This window comes from Pleurodeles waltl, chromosome 11, assembly GCF_031143425.1.
Source record: "Pleurodeles waltl isolate 20211129_DDA chromosome 11, aPleWal1.hap1.20221129, whole genome shotgun sequence".
In the NCBI taxonomy this organism is placed as follows: domain Eukaryota; kingdom Metazoa; phylum Chordata; class Amphibia; order Caudata; family Salamandridae; genus Pleurodeles; species Pleurodeles waltl.
In genome coordinates, this window is record NC_090450.1 from 462,626,027 (window position 1) to 462,636,318 (window position 10,292).

The 10,292-nt window shown below is 48.4% G+C and overlaps 1 non-coding gene across 1 annotated transcript; it reads left to right on the forward strand.

The window, feature by feature from the left end:
• The first annotated feature begins 1,158 nt into the window (after positions 1-1,158).
• Positions 1,159-1,312, forward strand: LOC138266793 (5.8S ribosomal RNA). The gene has a single exon (XR_011199711.1). It is a non-coding gene; the product is annotated as a 5.8S ribosomal RNA (ribosomal RNA).
• Positions 1,313-10,292: the final 8,980 nt, after the last annotated feature.

Consider the following 10,292-nt stretch of genomic DNA (forward strand, 5'->3'; position numbering starts at 1 on the left):
ACAGGAACCCCAGTAGCTCCTGGCTTTTCATAAGTGTGCCCTGTATGTGTTACCTGTGTTATGACTAACTGTCTCACTGAGGCTCTGCTATCCAGAACCTCAGTGGTTATGCTCTCTCATTTTCTTTCCAAATTGTCACTAACAGGCTAGTGACCAATTTCACCAATTTACATTGGCATAATGGAACACCCTTATAATTCCCTAGTATATGGTACTGAGGTACCCAGGGTATTGGGGTTCCAGGAGACCCATATGGGCTGCAGCATTTCTTGTGCCACCCATAGGGAGATCTGACAATTCTTACACAGGCCTGCCAGTGCAGCCTGAGTGAAATAACGTCCACGTTATTTCACAGCCATTTACCACTGCACTTAAGTAACTTATAAGTCACCTATATGTCTAACCTTTACCTGGTAAACGTTGGGTGCTAAGTTACTTACATTCCCTCTCGCGAGGGAGGGACCGGGGAGCGGAAGGGGGGCGCGCGCGCGCCTCCCCAGCTCCGGCCCCTCCGGGAGAGGCAGTGAAGCCCCTCCTGAGACAGAACCCACGCCCACCCGGCACGACCCTGGGAGGGAAAACCGAATCGAAGTGCCACCCCGGGCTGGGACCGCCCCCCGAACGTCCTGCCGTCCTCGGGCGGCAGGGCGGCCTGGACGAGGAGGAGCCCCGGGGCCCACGAGGGAACCGCGGCTCCACCCGACCAGGGCAGGTGGGTGGGCTAGTCCCAGCCGGCTGGCACGGCTCGGGCCACCCGCCTTGAGCCCGGGGACTCTCGACCCGCAGGGGTCGAGACCCCTGCGGGCGGACGGCCGGCGTGCAGGTGGGGCCGAGACCGCCCCCTCGTTGCCAGGTACCCTGGTCCGTCGACCGGGCCGAGGGTTTTGAAGACTCGCGCGGCTCCTCCCGATCCTCCGGGAGGGACCGGCGGCGGGGCTGCCCGAGCCGCTCCGGGAACACCCCTCGCCCGCGTGGGGGGGGAGGCTCCCGGGCCGAGCGCCTGGAAACGTTCTTGGAATCATGGAGGCTGACTCTCAAGAGGGGAAGCCTGACGGGGTGCCGGGACGTCACGCCGCGCGGTCGGCGGACGGGCGGCGCCGCCTTCCTCCCGCCTCTCCTGCCCCGGCAGGTGGGCGAACGTTGAGAAAAGTTGCCTGTGACTCTTGGCGGTGGATCACTCGGCTCGCGCGTCGATGAAGAACGCAGCTAGCTGCGAGAATTAGTGTGAATTGCAGGACACATTGATCATCGACACTTCGAACGCACCTTGCGGCCCCGGGTTCCTCCCGGGGCTACGCCTGTCTGAGGGTCGCTCGATCGTCAATCGCCCCAGGGCTTTTCCCGGGGCGCGGCTGGGGCCGTCGCAGGGTAGCTCCGCTCCCTTCGTCCCCCCAACTCCAAGGTCAGACCACCCCCGATCCCTGGACGTTGTGAGTGCGGGGATACCATTACACGCGTGCACTATACATGTCACGACATATGTGTAGCGTCACAATGGTAACTCCGAACATGGCCATGTAACATGTCTAGGATCATGGAATTGTCACCCCAATGCCATTCTGGCATTGGGGAGACAATTCCTTGATCCCCCGAGTCTCTAGCTCAGACCCGGGTACTGCCAAACTACCTTTCCCGGGGTTTCACTGCAGCTGCTGCTGCTGCCAACCCCTCAGACAGGTTTCTGCCCTCCTGGGGTCCAGCCAGGCTTGGCCCAGGAAGGCAGAACAAAGGACTTTCTCAGAGAGAGGGTGTTACACCCTCTCCCTTTGGAAAAAGGTGTCCGGGCTGGGGAGGAGTAGCCTCCGCCAGCCTCTGGAAATGCTTTCATGGGCACAGATGGTGCCCATCTCTGCATAAGCCAGTCTGCACTGGTTCAGGGATCCCTCAGCCCTGCTCTGGCGTGAAATTGGACAAAGGAAAGGGGAGTGACCACTCCCCTGACCTGCACCTCCCCTGGGAGGTGCCCAGAGCTCCTCCAGTGTGCTCCAGACCTCTGCCATCTTGGAAACAGAGGTGCTGCTGGCACACTGGACTGCTCTGAGTGACCAGTGCCAGCAGGTGACGTCAGAGACTCCCTCTGATAGGCTCCTTCAGGTGTTGCTAGCCTATCCTCTCTCCTAGGTAGCCAAACCTCCTTTTCTGGCTATTTAGGGTCTCTGCTTTGGGGAATTCCTTAGATAACGAATGCAAGAGCTCATCAGAGTTCCTCTGCATCTCTCTCTTCACCTTCTGCCAAGGAATCGACTGCTGACCGCGCTGGAAGCCTGCAAAACTGCAACAAAGTAGCAAAGACGACTACTGCGACCTTGTAACGCTGATCCTGCCACCTTCTCGACTGTTTTCCTGGTGGTGCATGCTGTGGGAGTAGTCTGCCTCCTCTCTGCACTAGAAGCTCCGAAGAAATCTCCCGTGAGTCGACGGAATCTTTCCCCTGCAACCGCAGGCACCAAAGAACTGCATCACCGGTCCTCTGGGTCTCCTCTCAGCACGACGAGCGAGGTCCCTTGAACTCAGCAACTCTGTCCAAGTGACTCCCATAGTCCAGTGACTCTTCAGTCCAAGTTTGGTGGAGGTAAGTCCTTGCCTCTCCACGCTAGACTGCATTTTTGGGTACCGCGTGATTTCCAGCTGCTCCAGCTCCTGTGCACTCTTCCAGGATTTCCTTTGTGCACAGCCAAGCCTGGATCCCTGGCACTCCAACCTGCAGTGCACGACCTCCTGAGTTGTCTTCCGGCGTTGTAGGACCTTCCTTTGTGACTTCAGGTGAGCTCTGGTTCACTCCACTTCAAAGTGCCTGTTCCGGCACTTCTGCGGGTGCTGCTTGCTTCTGAGTGGGCTCTTTGTCTTGCTGGACGCCCCCTCTGTCACCTCACGCAATTGGCGACATCCTGGTCCCTTCTGGGCCACAGCAGCATTCAAAAACCCTAACCACAACCCTTGCAGCTAGCAAGGCTTGTTTGTGGTTTTTCTGCACGAAAACACCTCTACAAGCTTCTACACGACGTGGGACATCCATCCTTCAAAGGGGAAGTTTCTAGCCCTTGTTGTTCTTGCAGAATCCACAGCTTCTACCATCTGGTGGCAGCTTCTTTGCACCCACAGCTGGCATTTCCTGGGCATCTGCCCACTCCCGACTTGATCGTGACTCTTGGACTTGGTCCCCTTGTTCCACAGGTTCTCTCGTCAGGAAATCCGTCTTTGTTGCATTGCTGGTGTTGGTCTTCCTTGCAGAATTCCCCTATCACGACTTCTGTGGTCTTTGGGGAACTTAGGTGCAATTTGCACCCACTTTTCAGGGTCTTGGGGTGGGCTATTTTTCTAACCCTCACTGTTTTCTTACAGTCCCAGCGACCCTCTACAAGGTCACATAGGTTTGGGGTCCATTCGTGGTTTGCCTTCCACTTCTAGAGTATATGGTTTGTGTTGCCCCTATCCCTATGTGCCCCCATTGCATTCTATTGTGACTATACATTGTTTGCACTGTTTTCTATTGCTATTACTGCATATTTTGGTATTGTGTAGATATATCTTGTGTATATTTGCTATCCTCATACTGAGGGTACTCACTGAGATACTTTTGGCATATTGTCATAAAAATAAAGTACCTTTATTTTTAGTATATCTGTGTATTGTGTTTTCTTATGATATTGTGCATATGACACTAGTGGTACTGTAGGAGCTTCACTCGTCTCCTAGTTCAGCCTAAGCTGCTCTGCTAAGCTACCTTTTCTATCAGCCTAAGCTGCTAGACACCCCTCTACACTAATAAGGGATACCTGGACCTGGTGCAAGGTGTAAGTACCCCTTGGTACCCACTACAAGCCAGGCCAGCCTCCTACAATGTTAACTTACTGGGGCATGCGTGCCATCATTAGTACTAGGTGGTCAATCTTCCACTGGCACAGCTGAGTATTGTGCAGTTATATGAGTGTAATGGGATGTCACAATGGATTTAATATGTGCCTGCAGACTTTGATGTAGCTTATGCAGACTGTATGGGTTGGACTGTGTTCCCATGCACATACTACGTGCTGCAGCTCCCAGGCATCAGACTATATGAGTTAACTCTATTATCCTCCATAAGTATGAGGCTGTACAAATGGCTACCTGTACAACAAACACACTCATTGCCCACTATTTACTTTAGCACACCATTTGGGTTACGTTTGGAAGTTTGACAGTATTACACTGCAACAAACACATTATCATGATCTGTCCAAACTTTGCCACATTGCAATCTCTGTTTGGTGTCTGTCTTCCAAATGGACCTGCATTTGCCACAGGTAATTGGCGTGCACACATTTATGGAATCACAAAATGTATTCCAGCCCTGTTTGTTGCACATTGCTTCATATACCTTTGTTGTTGTGCCAATTACTAGCATGTGTGATGTGAGTGTTATGCAGTTTATTGTAACTTGGAAGTGAGATTGCTTACACATTGGTAGTGTTAAAAAATTATATATCATTTTATTACACTTTTGTCATGTAGTCCATACATTTGTGATGTATTGAATTGTCTCCTGCATCTGCAAAGAAATTGTGGACAATTTGGGCTCCTTGCTGTGTCCCAGCAATTGAAGCTACATTCTGGGGCCAGTCCACATCTTCCTCTTCATCCTCACCTGGGCCTTCATGGTCTTCATTTCCCTTGTTCCATGAGACATTCCATCTGCACACAGATGTTGTGCAAAATGCGGCAGACAAGTATGATCTTACATGCCATGGGGGTGGGGGGATAGAGGAATCTCCCTCCAGACATATCAAGACAGTGAAAGCATGACTTTAGGACTGTGAAAATACACTCCACTATGGACCGGGTCCTGCTGAGGGCATGTTTGTAGCTCTGCTGTGCATCCGTCTGGAGATTTGCATATGGGATTGTGACCCATGACGGCAGACCCTATCCTTGGTTATCTGAAACAATAGGAGGGGAACAATCATACAATGGATATGATGGTTGATGTGCCCACATTCATGTACATACTGATTTGTGTCCTGAATGACTCATCCACTTTGCAACCAGAATGGGATGTGTACTGACATTGTTTGGCATACACACTTTCATTTTTAGTCTGACTGACACCGCACTACACATACATGTATATTGGCCTGTGTGATGCACCTACTATTTGTAATACTTGTGAGTGGCAATGCTATGAATGTGGTGAAAATTTAATAGTATGGAAAGTCAGTAAGCCATTGAGGAGACACTACTCTCACACTCCTCCATTATGTTTGTTTGGGACTACTACTGGCATTTCTGAAGTGATACATGTCAGATTTTGCATATTTTAGCCTGGGCAGACGATGTTGTCTCATTCATTCACACATATTTGTATTTTACGGTAGAAGTCACTGTTCATTAGCTACTGCAATGGATAGATTAGTGAGTGCATGTCATTTTGAGACATGAGAATCTACACATGGCAGTGTACTGTGTCCACTATGTTGACAGTACAAAAGGGGAGGGATATGTGCGTGCCTTGTGCTGTAGAGTGCCACTGTTAAACTGTTACAACCGCACATCTTCACTGATTGAGGACAGCGTAGGACATACTTTTTCAACAAGATGGAGTGTCCTGGGTTTGCAGCCTGCACTTGCAGAAAATAAACAGCGTAGCACCAAGAAAGGCACATTATGTGAATGGTGATTGTATAGCTGCCTGTCCTATGAGCTGTACTTTGTGTATCAGAGTGTACCTTGCTGCACAGTCAAAAGCCTTGGATGACTGTTGGAATAGGTTTGTATGGCACAAAATAGAGGGGACATAGGGTGGCAGGTGTGCATAGATGATTACTAAGGTAATTACCCATGGTACACACGACCTGAGGAGGGCCAAATATTTGATACTTTCTCACTTTTACAGGTATTGGATTTATGACACGGCTCATGACCATGGGAGAAACTCGTAGGCACACAAACAACAGAAATGGAGGCCCTTCCTTCAACACAGTATTGTGACACAGCATTTTACATAGTGTTGCATTGCTGATGATCTTTCCACCATTTAGAAACACACAAAAGGCCTCATTTTGGGGTTGTTGCCATAGGGCAGCACAGGGGGTCACTTAGCTGCACTGCCCTGCAGACAAGAAAAGGTCATGAATGTGCCATATTGGTGTACTATGGCACATTTGTGTTCCTTCAGCATGCGCAAGATCACAGATTGGTGACTAGCACCTGCACATGCCCCCTTGCACCATGGTGCAAGTGTGTCTGCATTGTGGGCTCAATTGTTTTTATGCAGTAAGGGACACCTTCCTACACATACACAAACAATGGAGGCTTTTTCCTCTTTGTATGTGTGCTACAGCACACATAGGAAGAGAAAATAACGAGAATCAATGAGGTTTTTTCTCCTTGTTACACCTTCCCTGGGGAGGCACACATATTTGACACATTTCCAGTTTCCAGGGTCTGTGTAATTTTGGGAATGTTTCAAATCCCATTGGTGTTGCATTGGGAAGTCCACCGTAAGCCCCATGGAACACATCCTTCATGTAGAATAAGGCAACACAGAACTTTGTACTCCCTTGCCTTTGTCCATAGGTATGAGGTCATGTAAGGGCACAAAGGGTGACTTTGCATTGCCTCATAGATATGATTGAAAGACCTGCTCTATCAGAGTGTCATGGAAATAGATACACCAGCTGTGCAGACCTCTTGTACATGAGGCCCACAGTGGCTTAATAGGTCTTAAAATGTGTGACTTTGAGGGTTATAGTGCACGTTTGCCATGTGGTATGATGCACGTGTGAGGCACACACCTGCTACGTATGCACTGCCTTATTCACACAACACAAATATGGCTATTTTATCCAACATGATTTAATGTCATGATCTCAGTCATGTGCCTGAGATATACTTACCAACCAGTAGGCCATTCCCATATCTCCCATTCTGAAAGCAACCATTTATGATGGAATGTTTGAAGAAGAATGCGTCATGACCAGCACTCCCAGTGTACTTTGCCAGCACATTGGTGAACATCCGCAGATGGTCCACTTTAGCCTATATGTTGATGGAATATGTGTGCTTCTGATTGCAGTGCAGGTGGGATGTAGCAGCAGGAGGCACTAGTTGAGTTGCACATGAGTGCAGTCAATTGCCCCCAACACATGTAGAAATCCAGCAATGACATAGAAGCCCTGCATGTTTTCCAGTTGTTTCTCCTGTGTTGGGAAACAGGAGGCACTGTTCTGTGAAGCTTATGATGACATCAAGGATGGAGGGGAGGAATGCAGAAAATTATGCCTGTCAGATTCCTGTCACTCTGGCTGTGGTGGTTTGGAATGAGCCAGGCTCCAGCATGTGTAGTACTGCCAACAGCTCGGCCTGCAGAGGGATTTTGGTCCCCTTCTGGGATGTTGTCTGCAGCCTTGGTGCAATCTGGTACAGGAGCTAGACAATGGACTCTCTCCTGAGTCTGTATTAGGTGATGACCTCAATAAGGGTGGTCCTCTACTGGAAGTTCTGCTCCCTTCTGCCTCCGTGGCTGTGAGGGTGGTGGGGCGTGACTTCTTGGTGCTTCTAGCTGTAGCATGAGTAGCTCCACGGTGTAGTTGAGCTTGCAAGTGTGTTTTGGGTATTTTCTGCTTATGTTCCAGTTCCAGTGTGTCATTTTTACACCTAGGTTGCTGATGCACATGAATTTTAACACATTTTAGATTCTGCGCATAATTTTCCCCAAAAGTTGTAGATATGAATGCATCAGATTGCATGTGATTTTAATGGGGAACACCTACCTTGCATATGATTAACATTACCTTACATAGTCGGTGGTAGTGCAGCTTAAAAATGATGCAGGACAGAGAATTGAGGCGCATTATGCCCAATGCGTCAATTTGTAAATATGGAGCACTGAATGTGGCGCTGCTGCATCAAAAAAAAAGATATAGCTGTGATGCAGGCTCCTTGTAAATATGCCACTAACATTAAGGCCTACCCCAGGTCTATATCTAATCCTGCAGAGTCCCCTCTGCACCAGGTTACCTGTTCACAGTTAGTGGGCTGCGGACAACAGAAGTATCCCACGCACAGACCTCACACACATGTGCACACATTTTTACGTGTAACCAGCTAAGTGCCTCTTACCCTTGCTGTGCCACAACTGCCTTATCTTAAAAGGCAAACACTGGGGGTAAACATGTGCAGTCCAATTGTCATTAGTTTACTGTGGGTGAGACACAGATAATGAGGCTCCACCACAGTGAAAGGTCTAAAACAGTGTGATGAAAAAGCAAAATATCCAGGTGGATTAGATGGGCAGAACCCATCTTTCTAAAACCAGAAAGAAAATCTCACTTACATTCAGACAGGGAACATGCTAAAATGTGAACATTTCTGTAAATATTTCGACCGGGGTGAAACCTACACTGTTTTACAGGAGGCAAACACTGAGTTAGAGAGACACGTTTTTAGAGTCATGAAATGTATTGCTGTATGGAGGAAAAATGTGCAGATAATTGTATGGTGTATACAACTGTCAATCATTCAGGGAAAGATACAGTGATACTGGGATATTGGATACTAACACTGAGTGAATGAGTGACTAGGAAGTCACACTTGAGCATACAAACAATTGCAGAGGGGCACTGAATACATCCGCACTTGCATTAAGGACACAAATCCACTAGCACAGGGAACACACCCGGAGTAAGCAGTGTTACACATGTTCAGACAGGGAGATAGGCAAAATAAGACACTACTAGGACATGACTTCTTTTTAACAAATAGAGAAGTCAAGGCTAGGAAATTATGGTGAAACTCGTAGCCCATAACTGAATCACAGGACTGCTGATTTCCTTCACCCAGGTTTTGATGGAAGATCACAAAGCAATATTCCCCTCCAAAGGAGCTGTTCTTCAACTTAGATTTCGGTGTGCAGGTTACTCCATCATAACAATGATGGAAAGCCCATCCTCCACAATGTAAATCCCATAGGATATAATGGGATTTATTTTTCGGCAGATGGGCTAACCATTACCGTTGTGACAGAGTAACTCATCTGCTGAAATCTAAATCAGGCCCACAGTCTCAACATCAAGGACTACAATGTGGTGACCAGCTCATCACAATTGAAACATAAGCCTCATTGAACACACTCATTTGGCTTAAGCAAGTTTTCTAAATATTCCATGCCATGGTGCCCCCTTCAGTGGGAAAACATAACAGTCGCAAATGGTGGATATTTAACGCACCTCATACAATCTGACTCTGCCAAGTTGGAGTTTGTGGAGTGTGATAGCTCAAATGCTTTTATTAAAATTTTGTGCACGAATGTTAAGCATTCAGAAGGGTATTTGGATGGTTTACCATTTCAATTCCACTGGTAATTTTTGTTCACCTCTGTAACAAAAACTGCTGAGTGAAATTGTACCAAACTTGGCACTGCTGTTAGCATTTTACTCAGGATTCGTCATTTTTGTAATATGGTATAAATGCATTTGTTTTGAAATATTGAAGTATTAGTAATGCAGGGAGGGGCAAGGTTGGTGGCCACCCCTCCCCCCCCCAAACCCAATCCCTGGACAGTGTGTTCTGAGGTCATGTGCGATTGGTACAGGCTGTGGGAGCAAGACAGGACCTGATCCTCAAACTCACTCCACAAAGCCAAAGGCTGTGTGCAAGCTAGTCTTTGCCCAGTAGGATTTAGCATATTGATAGGTTGATGCCTACTCTGTGACCGCAGTTCAGTGTGCAAACGTGAAGGTACTAAACATCGATTTGATAGATAATGGGGGCGGGGTGCAGGACATAGCTGCACCGTAAATCCACTGTGCAGGGTCAAAGGTGATGAATGGTGGTTTGGGGGACACAGGGACTGGGTGAAAGCATGACCAGAGGCCACGATCTGCACTTAGATCTTACTGTGCCTTGCTGACAGCTGTGTGCAAAAGGATCTGGGAGCATGGGCTAAGGGCAGGACATGAACACAGTCTATGGACAATTGTCTCTTAGGCCCAGATTTATCACACTTTGACTCAGCACAACGCAGTAAGACAAATTGCTGTGCTGCACAAAATGAAGTGGGCAGGAATGCACCTTATTTTTCAAGATATGGCATATACTTGCTCTCCCTTGCGCTGGTGCACTCAGTGCAGTCTTGTGCCAATGCAGCCAACCTTGAATAATGGTACAAGGGTGCCTGCCTTGTAGGTAGGATGTTTTTGTGCAGGAAAGGACACATTCCTGCACAAAAACAATCCTTACAGGCATTTTCCTCTTTCTAACTGTGCCTCCCAGGCCCTGTTGGGGGGACATAAGGCCCTCCCAGGCCCTGTGGGGGT